This window comes from Chiloscyllium punctatum, chromosome 2, assembly GCF_047496795.1.
Source record: "Chiloscyllium punctatum isolate Juve2018m chromosome 2, sChiPun1.3, whole genome shotgun sequence".
Taxonomy (NCBI): domain Eukaryota; kingdom Metazoa; phylum Chordata; class Chondrichthyes; order Orectolobiformes; family Hemiscylliidae; genus Chiloscyllium; species Chiloscyllium punctatum.
In genome coordinates this window covers 146658706-146676125 of record NC_092740.1, presented here as the reverse complement: position 1 = coordinate 146676125, position 17420 = coordinate 146658706, and the positions used below count along the sequence as shown (strand labels likewise).

The 17420-nt window shown below is 39.7% G+C and overlaps 1 protein-coding gene across 2 annotated transcripts in view; it reads right to left on the bottom strand.

The window, feature by feature from the left end:
- The window catches only part of LOC140491490 (E3 ubiquitin-protein ligase RNF38), a 399192-nt gene that overhangs the window by 303593 nt on the left and 78179 nt on the right, over positions 1-17420 (bottom strand). The gene's annotated exons all lie outside the window — the stretch shown is intronic.

Sequence of the window (17420 nt, the reverse complement as noted above, 5' to 3'; positions counted from 1 at the left end):
GCATTTCAGACCCAATACCACCCTCTATGTGAAAACACTTTTCCTAAAATTCCTCCTAAACCTCCTGCTTTTCAATTTAAAATAATGCCCCTTTGTTATGGACCTTTCAATGAAGGGAAACAGAGGGAGACAGAGATATAAGTCTGTATCATCAGTTAATAACAATGACTTGGCAAACTTTTCAACATGGTGAGCGGAACCCAAATAGAGAAATCTAGTTTCCATTTCTAGCAGATCTCATTTTGTTGGTGGGAAAAGGGATGAAATTTGAACCACTGAGGTAAGAAGATCACAGTGAACAGCGGTATTTGATTTGATTGATCAGTGCAAATAGACACAAGAATCACAAGGCTAAGGTGGAAACCTTATTGCTTGTAAAAGCTAGATTTAATGTTTGTTAATTTCCAGGTTTACAGTTAATTTCTGACACCTAATTTCACTGTAATTGATGGCAAACAACAAGGCGGGGGAGCAGTTGAGAAAGAGGAAGAGAAGATTTCTATTTACCCTTTGGATTGTCCCTTATTTCAGGATGCTAGTAGATGACAGGTATACTGCTAGGCTTATTGGAAGATTATTCGGGACAAACAGAAAACATGGGTGCAACATCTTCCCAACTCTGGTCAATAGAGACCCACCATTAGTAGCAACATGTTGCCAGAGTCCGCATATCTATACAGTGCATGGCAGAGCTGCCCGATAAACAGCAAGAAGTAGGAGAAGGACATATTACAGAGTGAAGGGTGTAGCAGAACCAACTAGGTTTCTAAGACATGTTCAAATGACAGTACAAGTGAAGGCCTGATCTGACAATGAACAATCATTACATCTTGATCAATCCAACTTAATGTTGTGAAAGTAACTGAGTTTGTCATTTTCTACGTAGCTGGTATTTTCAGATCCCCCTGGCATTTCTCAAGAGCCTGTTTACCAATGTGTCACATGTTTGGGTGAAGGAACAAATCAACTTCCCGTCGATGTGACACTGTAGACATAGAGGGCAAAGGAGATTCTACTATCTAGCTTTCCACAATGATAAGACATAATAGACTGCACTCCACATCACTGTTAGGGCAACAATGCAACAGCTGGAGTGATTCATAAATGGAAAATCACTCCATTCCATCAACATGTAGGAGGTCTGGACCAACACCAATGCCTACTTGCATATTTCCCCAGTAAGTGTGATGACTCATTCACACTAGCCACACCACAGCTTCACGGCTGGTTACTGGGAGAGAAAGGATTCCCTAAAGGACGTGGTTGCTTACTCCCTTGTGGTTACCTGAGATCTGACCCCAATGTCACTAGAATGCCAGCTACTTACAAAGACAATCATGTCAGGCTGCTAAGAATGTGGTTCAGGGTGAGCACTCCAGTCATTTCCTGCAAGATTAATGTAGTGATAACATGTCACATTTTTCATAATATTGTATGGCAAAGGGTCACTTGCCTTGCTGAGACAGAGACTGGTGAAGGAGCCATCTCATTGGACCACAAAGATTAGACACTGTCCTCTCAGATGGAGATAGAATCAAGGTAGTAGATGATGAAGAAAGGCATCCTGAGGAGCAGGCCTGGCTATAGATAGCTGAATCCATGCAAGTCACCATTGCTGTCAGGGAACATTTTAATACTAATCCTAACTAGCTCTGAAGATTTCACAACCTGATGAGCTTTTTATAGTTGTGGCCTTTAACGTATTCTGAGTGATGCCAAATTCCAACAAGAGAGGATGCATCTCCTGGATATTCACTGGCATCACCATGGCTACATTTGAGCCATCATGTTTTTACAGTACGGAGAAAGGTCTGTCAGGCCACTGTGTCCATGCCAATCATCAAGCATCTATCTATTCTAATCTCGATTTTCAGCGATTGGCCCATAGCAACGGCATTTCACCTGATCATCTAAATAGTTCTTAAATGTCTTGTCAGTTTCCGCCTCTATCACCCTTTTAGGCAGATACCCACAACACTCTGGGTGAAAAAATGTTTATCTCTACTCTCCTCCAACCCTTCTGCTCTTTACCTTAAAACTGTGTACCTTGGTTTTTAATCACTTTCCTAAGGGGGAAAGGCTCCTCCCTATTGACCCTAACTATGCACCTCATAACTCTGTTCATCTCAGTCAGGTCTCACTCAAGCCTTCTCGGTACTAAGGAAAATAACCCCAGCCTGTCCAGTCTCCCTTCATAGCTCAAACACTCCAGCTCAAGCAACATTCTGAGGAATCTCCTCTGCACCCTCCCTAGTGCAATCACAATAGTGTGGCAATGAAACCTGCACACGGTACTCCAGCTAAGTCCTAACTGATGTTATATACAGTTTCACCATAACCTCCATACACTTAGTATTCAATGTCTTTACTAATAAAGCCAGGTTTCTCAGATGCCTTCTGAACCAACTTATCCACCTCTCCAGTTGCTTTGGAGGATTGAAGGACATGCACATGAAGCTGCACCATAAACACCCTGGGAGTCTCCTGTACTTTAGGGTTGAGCTTGAAAATCCCTTTAAAAGCTGGGACTGCAAATATATATCGCCTTGTGCCTAGTCAAAATCTATCCACTAAATCAAGAGCGCTTGTGAATAATATGAGGAGAAACTTCATTTTTTCCATGGACGAGCACCAGTTCTAAAGGAAGTAAAGGGAGCCAATGATGTGCAAGACAAAGCCACATCTGTGATCGCCACACAATTTGCTATAAGTCAGGTTAATCACAATGTTAAGTTTGTTAATGTCTTTATATAAGGCTAGGAAGGAATAGGTTGTGTCTATTAATTGCCAGATCGCTATATAAAGAATGCACATATAATGCTGGGATATGGAAGATTGAATAGTCAATAAACTGTACCCACAAAGGAAGGTGCCTTGGATTTCTGTCTCACGGACTGACTTAGATTCACAATCACATTTGTATTAGAAGATGATTGTCCAAAGTTGAAGGTCGGAAACAAAGGTTCTTTTCAGACAGATAATTTGAGTTACTTTTGAGAAGACTGGCTAAAACCAAGTGTTTAAAGTTAGGAGATGATTTCCCACTGATGTTCTGTGAAGCTGTTTATGACCAACGGAAAAATGAAGTGCAGATATGGACTAAGGTTATGTCCTTGCAAAGAGATAAGAAGGTATGGCCTTAACATGTGCTTCTCAGAGCTAAAGGTTTAATAATCTGAGACTGAGGAAAGTTTGGAAAATCTACCAACATTTATGAACAATATTTATAAAGAAAGATTACTTACTAAATGCTTTTGAGGTTTGGTCAGACTTTAATAAACTTAAAAAGCAGGATGGATATTCTATAGAAGAATATAGAATAGAATTTAGCAGACTATGAGATTGCAAAGATTCTTCCTGCTGTTTCCTAACTCAGTGTTTAAATTGATGCACTGTGCTAAGGTGTTCCACAAAGATAGGTGCTGGGTCCACTTTTGTTTGTCATTTACATAAATGATCTAGATGAGAATATAGGAAGCATGGTTAATAAGTTTGCAAAGGACACTAAGATTGGTGATATGGTAGCCAGTGAAGAAGGTTATCCAAGATTACTAAAGAGATCTTGACCAGTTGGTTCAATGCACTGAGGAGTGGCAAATGGAGTTTAATTTGGATAAATGTGAGGTATTGCATTTTTGGTAAAACAAACAAGGCAAGACTTAGACAATCAAACGTAGGGTCTTGAACAGTGTTGTAGAACAGAGAGACCTAGGGGTTCATGTACATAATTCTTTGAAGGTTGCATCACATATAGATAAGGTAATTTAAAAAGTATTTAGCATGCCTGCCTTCATTGCTCAGACCTTTGAGTATAGGAGTTAGGACATTATGTTGAGGTTGTACAGAATGTTGGTGAGACCTCTTATGGAGAACTGTGTACAGTTCTGGTCTCCCTATTATAGGAAGGATTTTATTAATCTGGAGAGGGTTCAGAGGTTCAGAGGGTTCCAGGATGTTGCCAGGAATAAAGGGTTTGAGTTATAAGGTGAAACTGGTGAGGCTGGGTCTTCTTTCACTGGAGCATAAGTGGTTGAGGGGTGACCTTATAGATGTTTATAAAATAATAAGGGGTATAGATAAGGTGAATGGCAGGTATATTTTTTTTCCCTAGGATAGGGGATTTAGTGACTAGGGGACATATTTTTAAAGTAAGAGGAGAGAGATTTAAAAAAGACGTGAGGGACATTTTCTTTTACACAGTGGTCCACGTGTGGAATAAACTTGCAGAGGAAATGGTGGATGCTGGTACAGTCATTTAGATAAATATATGAATAAGAAATGTTTGGTGGGATATGGGCCAAGCGCAGGCCGGTGGAACTAGTTTAGTTTGGAATAATGGTCAACATGGACTGGTTAGAGCGAAGGGTCTGCTTTCGTGCTGTATGACTCTGTGACTCCATATGGATAGACTCCTAGTACTAACTGAAGTTAGATTTTTGGAAAAAAAAATTCTTTTTGGAACAGGTAAGACTGTAAGATGTGGGCACAGAATTAGGCCATTTTGGCCCTTAGAGTCTGCTCTGCCATTCTAGAATGGTTGATATGTTTCTCAACCTGATTCTCCTGCCTTTTCCCTGTAATGTTTGATCCCCTTACTAATTAGGAACCTATTTCAGTCTAAAATACATTAAATGACTTCGCTTCCACAGCCTTCTGCAGCAAATTCTACAGATTAACTACCCTCTGGTTGAAGAAATTCCACCTTACCTCATTTCTAAAGGGATGCCCCTTAACTCTGAGTTGTTGCCCATGGTTCCTAGACCTTCGTGTAAGAAGCCTTAAAATAAGGTGGTAAGATATTCATTCCCAACAGCTTTCATTGCTCAGCTGGGACACTTAGCAGTAGCATAAAGCATGGAGGATTCGATGGCAGTACTGATTTGACATTGGCCAGATACAAACTGAAAGCTTCTAAACAATGCAAGATTCAGAAAGAAAAGGAGAGAATTTAGAGATAACCTTGGCAATTTTAACAGACAGCAGGAACTGGTGAACCAGCAGAATAATTAACCCCACCCGGGGTACGGTCAACAGCAGTTTTAGATCCAACTCAATATACCATTATTACCATTATGCAATGAATTTGTCCAAAAGGGAATAACAAGGCTTTTGTAATTGCACACAAAATGGAATGATTAGAAGGAGAAGGTGACGGTACCGATCAAGGAGTAGGAGGTGTACTCATTCCTGGAAATGAATCCAGTAATGAATGCTTTGGTTGCAGACTCATTCAAATAAGTTCCATTGAACAGTGAATGTATGACCACTGTATGGAGTGACACATGACCAAGATTTTTTTAAAACAATAAGCACTAAAATAACATTGAAGAATTTGAGAGTTCTAGCTGCTTCAGGTTTGGGGATCACAACATAGTGAAATCATTGAGAGTGGTGATTCTGAAAAGTATCTGAGGTGGCCCACAGGTATAGTGTCAACTGAAATAGTCTTATTACTGAACTTACTGTTGTCAATGAAAAAGCTGAAATGAAACTGGAAATGGAACACAATAGGCAATTGTTTTGGGAAGCCAGTAGATTTACAGTTTATACAATCTAGATATAATTTTATTCCTTTAACAAACCTACCTTATCTAATCAAACTATTAGTCAGGTGTTGCTAACAACAATAGATCGGAGTTTAAAGCAACAAAAGCTAATTGTCTTAAAACCACATTGGCAGTTTGCCCATTCATCTTCTCACCGGCTAAAAATCATAGTGAAGGATGCAGGAGTAGGGGACAATGAGTAGATTAAACCAAAACATGAGATCAGTGACAAATGGACACTATCAAAGTTGATACTAAGTCTCCCATTGGCAAAATTAACAAAGTTGAAGCAATGGACTTGAAGATATGAGATAAGTAAAAACATACTTTATCTTGCAATTCACAAACCTAACTAGATTCAGTCAGTCCACAATAATATATAACAAAGAGGAAGATGTAATGGTGGACAAGGCGATGGAAAAATACATCCAGCTTTGTTTCGGGACATCAGCTAAATTCTTAACTGACAATGGCAGGATTTGGCAGGTGGTGACAGGGAGAGAGAGAATTTGCCAATACTGAATTTAGGGTTATGTGTGAAAACATGAATATTATGGGAACGAACATATCCAGAAAGTACCTTTGCTAAAGGTGTGTACACAAAAAAAGTGAAATGATAACAGATGAGATGCTTCATAGAATGTGGATCAACCATGTTGTAAATTAACATCTACCTCCTGAATAGGCCAATTTTCTGATAAGAGTTCATGTTTCTAAGAGTTGGATTAATATTACCAAAAGGGATAGTACTTCAAGGACAACTAGGAATGGGCAATAAAATGCCGACCTAGCCAGCAATGCCCATGGCCCATGAGTGAATAAAAAAATACTCAGATAGGATACTCTTGAGAGAGAGGTTGGGGATGACGGATTGAGGGGGGTGGTTGTCACAATATTGCATCATCCAATTAGTTAAAGCAGGATTTGAAGACAAGTTATGGGGTGAAAGGCTGCTGTTCCAATGCTCTATACCACGCAAATGCTTGTAATTAGAAGTATAAGCTGCCCTTCATCATGCATTTAATTGGGGTGGAACCAAAAGTAAATGTTTCTTGGAGCAGATAGGTGCCATGGCTGACACCTCATTGCAAATACAAAAGCAAATTCATAAATGTATTGCTATTTAAGAACCAAGCTTTTTTACTGTCATCCCATGTTAGTACTCTAAGGGAATGACATTCTTTCCCAAAGTCCTAGTGTAGCTGAATGTTTTTTCATTGTTCACTGCGGAAAAATCACAAATCAGAAAGCCTTCAAAAAGATGAAAGGATTCACTTTTATTCAGGAACAGTGAAAATAGAGAAAATGCAAATTTTAAAAAAGCTGCATTTATATGTGGGAACAGATAGGGGCTACTTGCTCCTTGAGCAACCACAAATTTACAGCCAATGAGAGTGATCACTACACTCAACTCTCATCTACTGGAACCCCGGGTCAACTAAATTGTGCCTAGTTTCCTGTGCCTGATGCTGCAGCCATGTTCTATCAGTCAGAAGATGTTGTTCCTCTTGCTCAATGTCCTCATCTTCAACAGTTGAAGACTGCTACCATTCTTCCAGCACTTCAACATCTATCAATTCCCCTCTTTACCTGTTTCAGTTGTGCAGACCACAACATACAAAGATTACATAGCACACTGTGTCTGGAATGTACTGCAAAATCACCATCCCCCAGCCCTAGCAATGATCCATGTATCGGAGCCTCATCTTCAACAGACCTATTTGCTTCAACATGGAAGAATGGGCTGCCTTATGTCTGCACTTGGCTTCAATCAGGGGTTGTGCAATGGGGTGATCAGAGGGTAGCCTTTATCCTTGTACTTAGCATATTCATTCAGACAGTGGGACATGAAGATCTCTGACATGGAGAGCCATGGAATGCCCTAATGGGATCTTAGACATAAGGACAATCTTTTGATTAATGCAGCACTAGCTATGTCATATAATTACAGTAGGAGATTCTAAGTGCTGTAAGATGTCTGACACCAACTCCCCCCATAATTAGAGCTTAAAGGCAAACAATAAGTCTGCCTTGACTTGCTGTTAGCCGAGACACAAAGCCAGGCAGCATGGCATGGGCTATGAGCAGTGATCAGTCAAGAGGATGTGCTACATCGATCTTACACTTGCACCATGTGCCTGCATCTTACACAGCAAGCATACTTATGTGTGTTTCAACCAAATGGGCACGTTTCAAAGTCCAAGAGGATTTGTGTTCAATCAAGCCAAGGGAAATAACCTTCACCATAGTGAATGGGATGCCAATTCAGCAGCTAGGACAGTTTATTGCTTGGAGTGGCCAGAGTCAGAGTTCACATCACAACAGTCTAGGGAGTGGGCCACAGATAGTTCTGAAGATCCAGGGCACCAAATCAAATCAGTTGTGGATCCACACAGTTATCAGTCAGAGGTCTACTCAGCCATCAGTCGAGGCTATCCACCCAAGCCGGTGGTCGAGGGAGGGGTGTCCATGAGTTGCCAGGTATCCGCTTTGATTTTCCTATTGGGAATTGTTGTCATTTAGTTAGGGTATGAAGAAGTGCAATCAAGATAACTGCAGGAGTCAATGAATTTATAATGAATAATAGTTGATAGTCTGTCCTCAAAAATTGAAACACAGAAGTCAAGAACAGATAGGGAAGAGTCTGAGATGGATCATGTGAAATTGAGAGAAGTGGAAATTGGAAACTAATTTGAGGAAGGTTTCCACTTCTGTACTTTATCTCTATTTCATGATCTTTCATCATTGTCATTCAGTACAAATGTAAACCCTGGTTGATAACTTTCTGAAGACCCACATATTTCATAGTAATTGTATTTCCCATCATGTAAAGAATGTCTTCAAAAAGATTATTGTACAGAATCCTGAGGGACAGGATGTATATGTATTTGGAAAGGCAAGGACCGATTAGGGATAGTCAACCTGGCTTCGTCCGTGTGTAATCATGTCTCACTAACTTGATGTTTTTTGAAGAAGTAATAAAAAGGATTGGTGAGAGCAGAGCAGTGGACATGATCTTTATGGACTTCAGTAAGATGTTCTACAATGTTCCTCATGGTAGACTGGTTAGCAAGATTAGATCACATGGAATACTGGGAGAACTAGGTATTTGGATACAGAACTGGCTCAAAGGTAGAAGACAAAGGGTGGCGTTTGAGGGTTGCTTTTTAGATTGGAGGCCTGTGACTAGCGGTGTGCCATAAGGATTGATGCTGGTTCCACTGCTTTTCATCATTTACATAAATGATTTTGATGTGAATATAGGAGGTATAGTTATTAAGTTCGCAGATGACACCAAAATTGGAGTTGTAGTGTCGTGGACAGCAAAGAAGGTTACCTTGGAGTACAACAAGATCTTGACTAGATGGGCCAATGGGCCAAAGAATGTCAGATGGAGTTTAATTTAGATAAATATGAGGTGCTGCATTTTGGAAAGGCAAAATGACTTATACACTTAATGGTAAGGTCCTGGGAAGTGTTACTGAACAAAGAGACCTTGGAATGCAGGTTTATAGCTCCTTGAAAGTGGAGTCGCAGGTAGATAGGATAGTGAAGGCAGTGTTTGGCATGCTTTCCTTTATTGTTTATTGTAGAGTTGGGAGGTCATGTTGCGGCTGTACAAGACATTTGTTAGGCCACTGTTAGAATATTGTGTACAATTCTGGTCTCCTTCCTATTGGAAAGATGTTGTGAAACTTGGAAGTGTTCAGAAAAGGTTTAGAAGCATGTTACCAGAGTTGGAGAATTTGCGCTATTGGGTGAGGCTGAATAGACTGGAGCTATTTTGCCACAGGCTGACGGATGACCTTCTGCAGGTTTACAAAATCATGAGGGGCATGGATAGGGTGGTTAACCAAGGTCTTTTCCCAGGGATGGGGAGTCCCAAACTTGAGGTCATAGGTTTAAGTTAAGAGGGGAAAGATTTAAAAGGGACGTAAAGGGTGCCATGCAGAGGGTGGTGCGTGTATGAAATGAGCTACCAGAGGAAGTGGTGGAAGCTGTATGACTTTATGACTCTATCCTGCAGCTTAACTAGCACTAAAATAGACACTTCCCAATTGCACTTCAGCTAATCTTGAACAGAAGTAAGGTTATTTTATTATTTTTAAGTTTTCTCTAATCAAATAATAAAATTGTTTCATAGATACTTCTACATAAAAGTCTTGGCTGGAGGTGTACTTTTCATTTAATTGTATTATGTTTGTATAAAGATAAGTTACTTCAGATCTCATTAGAGAATAAAGGATGTTCAATTAATTTTAAGTCTCAAGAAAGCATTCACCAACCAGAGAATAAGGAAAGGTCTCAGGGCTCTGTTAATTAGATTAGATTAGATTACTTAGTGTGGAAACAGGCCCTTCGGCCCAACAAGTCCACACAGACCCTCCGAAGAGCAACCCACCCACACCCGCTCCCCTACATTCACCCCTTTACCTAACACTACAGGCAATTTAGCTTGGCCAATTCACCTAACCTGCACATTTTTGGACTGTGAGAGGAAACCGGAGCACCCAGAGGAAACCCATGCAGACACTGGGAGAATGTGCAAACTCCACCCAGACTGTTGCCCAAGGCGGGAATTGAACCTTGGTCTCTGGCGCTGTGAGGCAGCAATGCTAACCACTGTGCCAATATGATTCTTACTTATGTTACTTATAATATTAATTTTTTGCCAATCAGAAATTCTAACCATAAGCAGTGCTAATATCAGATTATGTAGAAGCTGATTGTTACAGAAGTTGGAGTATTTGTGCCAGCATTTATACTCCATCCCAGCAAAAAGTTCTAAGCACACTGACCTGTGCTGCTCCCATATTGTACCAAACCAGGTTTGGTTTATTCAGCAGCAGTATTTGGTTGTCAATGAACTAAAAATGCTTAACACCCAAGAACTACAAACTGCATAAGGAAAATACTTATATAACATTTTCAAGAAAAACGGGTACCCAATAAACACAGTCCACTGATTCCTCAGAATCAAGCCCAAACAAGCAGACACAATGCAACCAAAAACTATAGCCATATTACCTTACATCAAAGATGTGTCAGAAATGACTTACAGACTACTCAGACCCCTTGGCATCATGGTAGCCTGCAAACTTACCAACACACATAAACAGTGACTAATGAACCTAAAGGATCTCTTAGATACTACCAGCAAAACTAACTTAATATACAAGTTATCATGCAAGAACTGTAAAAAACACTATCATCAGACAAAAAAGCAGGAAACGTTCCACCAGGATACATGACAACCACTAGTGACCTAAAGACATGACCCACGATCACTAGCTTCCATACATACAAAGAAGGACACCACTTTGGCTGGGACAACACACACGTCCTAGGACAAGCGAAACAAAGACATGCATGAGAATTCCTAGTAGCCTGGCATTCTCACCAGTAAACACATTGATTTAGATCCCATCTACCTTCCCTTGATAAAAAGAACCGGAAATGAGATTACCCACCTTAAGAAACCAAGATTTATAAATAGAGAGGTAGGATGTACCAGCACTTCACTGGAGGCTCTCACTGATGATGTTACCTAGTATGGTGACGAAATATCTGAAAACAAACCTTCCAGCTCAGCGAGCTAACTTACATCCATATCATCAACCTGAGCTACAAATCGTCTCAAAAATCGCCAATTAAAAATATTATTGGAAACAATAGTAGTAACAGATCCAACAAGGTTAAGTAAGATTCAGTTGCTTAATATTGATCATCTGTTATTCATTGGTTAATTGGAGAAGGTGGGCTTCCAGTTTTATCCTGTCATAACCCTTCATTATTTCAAATATCACTTTTAAATCTTCTCTGAATCTTTTTTGTTCCAGAAGATAAAGATTCACTAACTCAGCCAACAATTTAGAAGAAAGCCTGGCTATCTTCATGGTAAGTCTGTTCTGACAATTCTCTATCATTTCAATATGAATGCTATAATAGGGCATAAAGATCTGTATGTAGTACAGGACTTTTCCCAAACCATTGCCTTAAACATGAATCATTGTTAACTCTATTATTATACATTATTCCTTTTTATTCTGAGAGCACTGAATTCAGCAGTTCAGATTCAAAAGCAAAATTGTGACTCAGTTGAGTCAAACTGTGGCGCTTAGCAATTGAATAGAAAGAGTCCTAACAGCTCAAGATGGATGGATGTGTTCACAGTGACAAGAAGGGCCGGCACTAACTCATTCCAATTGAAACAATTTTGTGTTACCAAATACTGGTCTCTGGTTAAATTTAACAGCAGAATTCACATTTTCATTGTGATGTCAACTATTATCTTGGCCACATGTTCTTTAGAATAGGTACAGTTCCATGTTAATACCACCAACCATCATTTTACAGTTTGGTAAACATTTTCTCCCACAGTCAGAATACCAAATGATGATAATAACAAGGGGTGTTGCAAATCAACTTATTGCAAATCTTCTCAAAACTTGCTAATCAATACCTATTTAATAAATTTGATATACCATAATTTCACTCCATAAAGTGCCTTGATATATCTGACTGTGACCTGATTTATTTCCTCACAGAATGTAATTTATGAGGGATAGGGAGTGTCCTGTGAATGGGTTTAGTTCTCACTGGAAATTCAACTTCTTATGAGCTAGATTTAATATATAATGTGCAGATGGCATAGACTTTGAAAGATATAATTTGGCAAGGACTGAACATTCCCATTACTCTGACTGAGTCCAGGCTGAATGACAAGCTCACTTCTTATTATAGATATTTTTATTAAACTTTTCTTTTTTTACAAAACCATGAATAAAAGGAAGAGAAATTACAACAGCAGCAAACATTAGTCTATATACATATAACAATGAAAAGAAAACCCACAACAGCAATAACAATACACCCATACACAACTATACCCATGGCAAAACAGACAAATCAGTAAAGGTAGTTAATGAACAAATGAACAAGCAAAACAGCTCAGCACAACAAAACATTAGATCTCAACCTCTGAGAGCATTAAGTATTGCACATAACATATTCGGAATTCTTCCTTCAAGGACATCAAGTACACTAAATCAGAACACCATGGCTACACGAAAGCCCTAGTTAAAATGGCAGATTAATCTGCATCCATGTAGTCCAGAACGGGCTGCCATATCCTATAAAAATTTTCTATTTTCCGGTGCACTACATTCGTGAAAAGGTCCAAAGGAATATGTTCCATAATAAGCCTATGCTGACCTAACAGACCCGGGGTTAGGGACGGTGTGGGACTTCAGCAACCCAACATATTAAAATATTTTTCCGAGTGCAGAAAGTGAGGATATTAAGAAGTGTATTTTCCCCCATGAGCATGCAAAGAGTGTATATTGGGTAGGCCCAGGAGGAGAGAGATAGGGTCCATCTTAACCTTGGCCCTCAAGACCCTCTCAATAAGCCCTGCCACAGAACTCCAATATGTACGGAGCCTGTGGCAGGACCATAAACAATGAGTGAGAGTATCGATGTTTATCTTACACCTAGGACAAAAGGGGGATGCTCCCACCTTAACTTTGAGAGACAGCCAGATGGACCCTACGCAAAACCTTTAGCTGTATGGCGTGGGTCCTATTACAAATCGAGATCTTCCTTGCATTCTTGTAAATGTCCCCCCAGGCCTCCATAGAAATTTCAACCCTTATTCTCTCTCCCAAACCCCGCAAAGCTACTCAACATCTTCTGATAGATCACCCCCCAGCGTATGATAAAGCGTACGAAGAGAGAGAGTACTTTTAGCATAAAGTACCCTCTTCTCCAAAGTAGTTGGCCAAGAGCATGGTCCCTTTCTAAATAAAATCCCTGACCTGAAAAAAGGGGAAAAGATCTTTGCTAACTCATCCATATTTACAACTTATTTGTTCAAAGGACATCATTACTTCACCTTCAAATAAATCATCCAAACAGGAGATTCCCCTGGCTGCCAAGAGCTTATATCCGGGGTCCATTACCCCAGTTGAAAATCCAGTATATCTACTACAGGGGTAAGAAATGATGTTTTGGACATACTACCCTCTCTCTGCCGCATAATCCTCCATGCCTTAACAGTATTAATAATAATCCGATTACGGCAATATTCCATGACCATCTTCATTTTATCTAAAAATAAACAAGACTCACTTCTGACAATTACGTAAGTTGTAACGAAAATTTCTCCCAAAAGTCAGTGTGTCTTCCTCTGAGAGCTTTCTTGTAGGGTTGGCATGCATTCAATACAACCATTATCAGCAAGATCATAGGGCTGATTGCATGCTCCTCTATTCGCTGTGAACTCTATCATGAATGGACCATGGGACATTGTAATGTTACTACCGTATGCCATCAGATACTAAGGGTTGGATTTTCACTCCCAAGATAAGTAGGTTAATTTGAATAATTTCCCAACTTAATAGATTTGTTCCTGTAGAAGACGGTCAATTAACACAAGTATTGCTTTGGTGGAGTGGGTGTGGGATGAAGTTAAGAAATGGAGTTTATGTGGCTACAGAGACAACCTAGTGCCAAGACAGCTGGTTAGAAAACTTGTCTGAGCAGTCTGACACTTCGTGACAGTTGTTTTGAAAGCTTTTAGGCTTTCTAGCTATGACTTCTCATGCACCACCCCACCCCATACAATCTCCATTATGCCTTCACTTCAACCTTGTCCATTCACCAAGTAAACACTTTGTACAGAACCAGTGAACCATGTACAGTATTAACAATGTCATGTATGGAACTGCTGAGATAAAAAATAATCAACAAATGAAATAGGAACATACTCAATCCCTTGACTCTATTTCACCATTCAGCAAGATCATAGCTGATCTGTTTGTGTTTTGGATTCCACATTTCCATCTGCCCTCAATAACCCTTGATTCCCCTGTTAAGCAAGAATCTATCCACCTCTATCTTAAAAATATATCCTGATCCTAGCTCCACTGCTTTCTAAGCCAAAGGGTTCTAGAGTTGCACAGCCCTCAGAGAGGAAAACAATACTTTTCATTTCTATCCTGAAGGAATAACTCTGAATTTTAAAACAGTGCCCCCCAGTTCTGGGCTTATTCACGAAAGGAAATATACTTCCATAGCCATCTTGTCAAGACTATTCAGGATCTTACATACTTCTGTCAAGCCATCTTTGGTATGATCCAGCTGATGTTATTACTAAACAAGTCAAATCCCAGATTGAAACCTGTCTTGTTTTAGTTTTAAGTTGCTGAAACATAAGCATGCAATACTGCAAATTTTGCTTTAACAACAAAGCAGAAGTTTATTATTAAAACAAATGAAGATAAAGTAGGATAAACCAAACTATCTAATTGTAGCATAAATACAAAAATTTTAAAGACATACTAAAAGTTTTTAATAAAATTAATTCCTGGGACATGGGCGTTACTGGCTGGCCAATATTTATTGTCCATCCCTAGTTGCCCTTGAAAAGGTGAACTGCTTTCTTGAATGGCTGCAGTCCATTTGCTGTTGGTAGACATACAATGCTGTTAGGGAAGGAGTTCCAGGATTTTGACCAAGCAACATTGAAGGAATGGCGAAATATTTCCAAATCTGGATTGTGAGTAGCTTGGAGAGAAACTTGCAGATGGTCATGTTCCCATCTATCTGAAGCCCCAGTCCTTCTAGATGGTAGTGTTCATAGTTTTGGAAGGTGCTGGCTCAGGAGCCTTGGAGAATATCCGCAGCGCATCTTGTCAATAATGCTGCTACTGAGTGTCAATGGAGGAGGAAATGAATGTTTTTAAATATGGTGACAATCATAGATGGGCTGCTTTGTCCTGAATGGTATCAAGCTTCTTGAGCATTTAGTACAGTCTCACTAATCCCCAAAACAAAACTTTTGTGTAATATCCAAAACATCACTTATACAGTACTCATGTCAGGTGATGGAAGAGTGAGATATGGTGTAGACTGTGTGATTTATACATTATATATATTTAGTATCACTTATTATATGTTTAGGTTTTGGTTTTGAGTTAGTACAGTCTGTAACACCTCAACAGGTTTAAGTCACTTCTGACTTTCACTTAAAATTTGGAACTACAGATAGTTTCTTCCTGGAGCTATTTTACACGTGAGTTTAAATGTACTCAGCTTTAAATAACCTCTTCAGAGTTTACCACAACACATCAGGTCTGGGACTATCACTAACTCTATTCTAAGGTAATCTAGTTTCACTATATCCTTTCCTTCATAAGACCATCTTCATTGAAGTTCTTCATGGGACTGCCCAAAACACAAAGTAGAACTAAAAGTCCGTCTCTACAAGTAGTGGAGGTTTCCCTTAAGCTTAAAAATTCTGCCTGATCTTCTAAACTGGAATTTGTTTGTCATAAAACCCTATCAATGACCACAAAAACCCATTCATTCTAAATTCAGGTCTCAAAAACAGTTTTTAAATAAATCACCATGCTACAGAGATACCTACAAGTCATTTATTGACTTCAGATACATACAAAACCCACATTACTAACTCAAAACCCAAACCCAAAAGTATATTAAACCCAAAGTACATTAAAGTATTCTAAAAATACATATAAATCACAGTCTACAGCAGACCCCACTCCTCTCATCCCCAGTGGAAAAAAAGCCAGCCCGTTCAACATTATTTCATAATATAAACCACTCTTTCCAATCATCAGTATACTAAACCTGATCTGAGCTATTTCCATTGCATTAATGTCATTAGGAAAACAAAATTTCTTGCAGTATTTGAGAAGTGGAGCAGAATCTTCTCTGGTTCAGAATGACATGGGCTATAGCGAGAAATTTGGGAAGATCAGGTGCAACATCCAATAAGACTTTGTCAATATTGAGACAAAACAAGTTGTATTTACCAACCAAGTCCTGGACATTGAGTTGAGATTCTTGCTAGTGAGAGGTGAGGTGCCTTGTAACATAGATAACCGCTCACTATCACTTGGACTGCAACTTAATCTCAACCCATTCTCCCATCAACTGGTTAAAAACTGGACACTGAAAATTCCCAATATGAAAGTCAGAGTGAGTACATTGTCAATCCAGCTCACCACATGCTCCTGCAGACCTCCATCTTGGACAATAGTCTTCAGAAACTTGGGGCATTTTCCATGGGAAGCGAACCACACCAATGCCATATCCATGTACATTGGCATCCAACACATACCAGCCTCATCATATCATCATAGCATATCTCTCATCTATTTAGAGCCATAGAGTCATACAGTACGGGAACAGACCCTTCAGTCCAACGAATCCACATCAACCATTGTTCCCAAACTAAACAAGTCCCACCTGCCTGAGTTTGGCACATCTCTGATCTATTTAAAATCAGAGACCTACAGCATGGAAACAGATCCACCAGTCCACGCTGACCATTGTTCCCAAACTAAGCTAGTCCCACCAGGCTACGTTTGGCCCATATCCATCCAAACCTTTCCCATTCATGTACTTATCTAAATGTCTTTTAAACTTGACATTTCAACACTGCACTTTGGAGCACTCACTGCAATGCTACTGCAAGGAGATTGTGTGTGTTTGGACAGGCACCTAGCTCACAGATTGAACCAGGCTGTATCTCAGGGCTACTCATTTGGTCTTTTGCAACTACCTGTGTGTTCACAGTACCTACGTTTTGCTTTTTAGTGCTTAGGCCCCTTAAAGACCCTCTACTTCTGACCTGCCTTGCAGTTTACCACAGATATAAAGTCAGGCAGCTTGTTAGCAGCAGTCAGTGAAGGGGATGGATGTGCTCCTGTATGGCACCGCTGTATGTTAATTCCACAGCTGTACCATGTGCTGGCATGGACCTGTTTAAAATTCTAATGGATTTGTCAATAAAAGACCAGCTGGTTCATACTGTTCTACTTAGAAGTGATACCACATCAAAGTGAC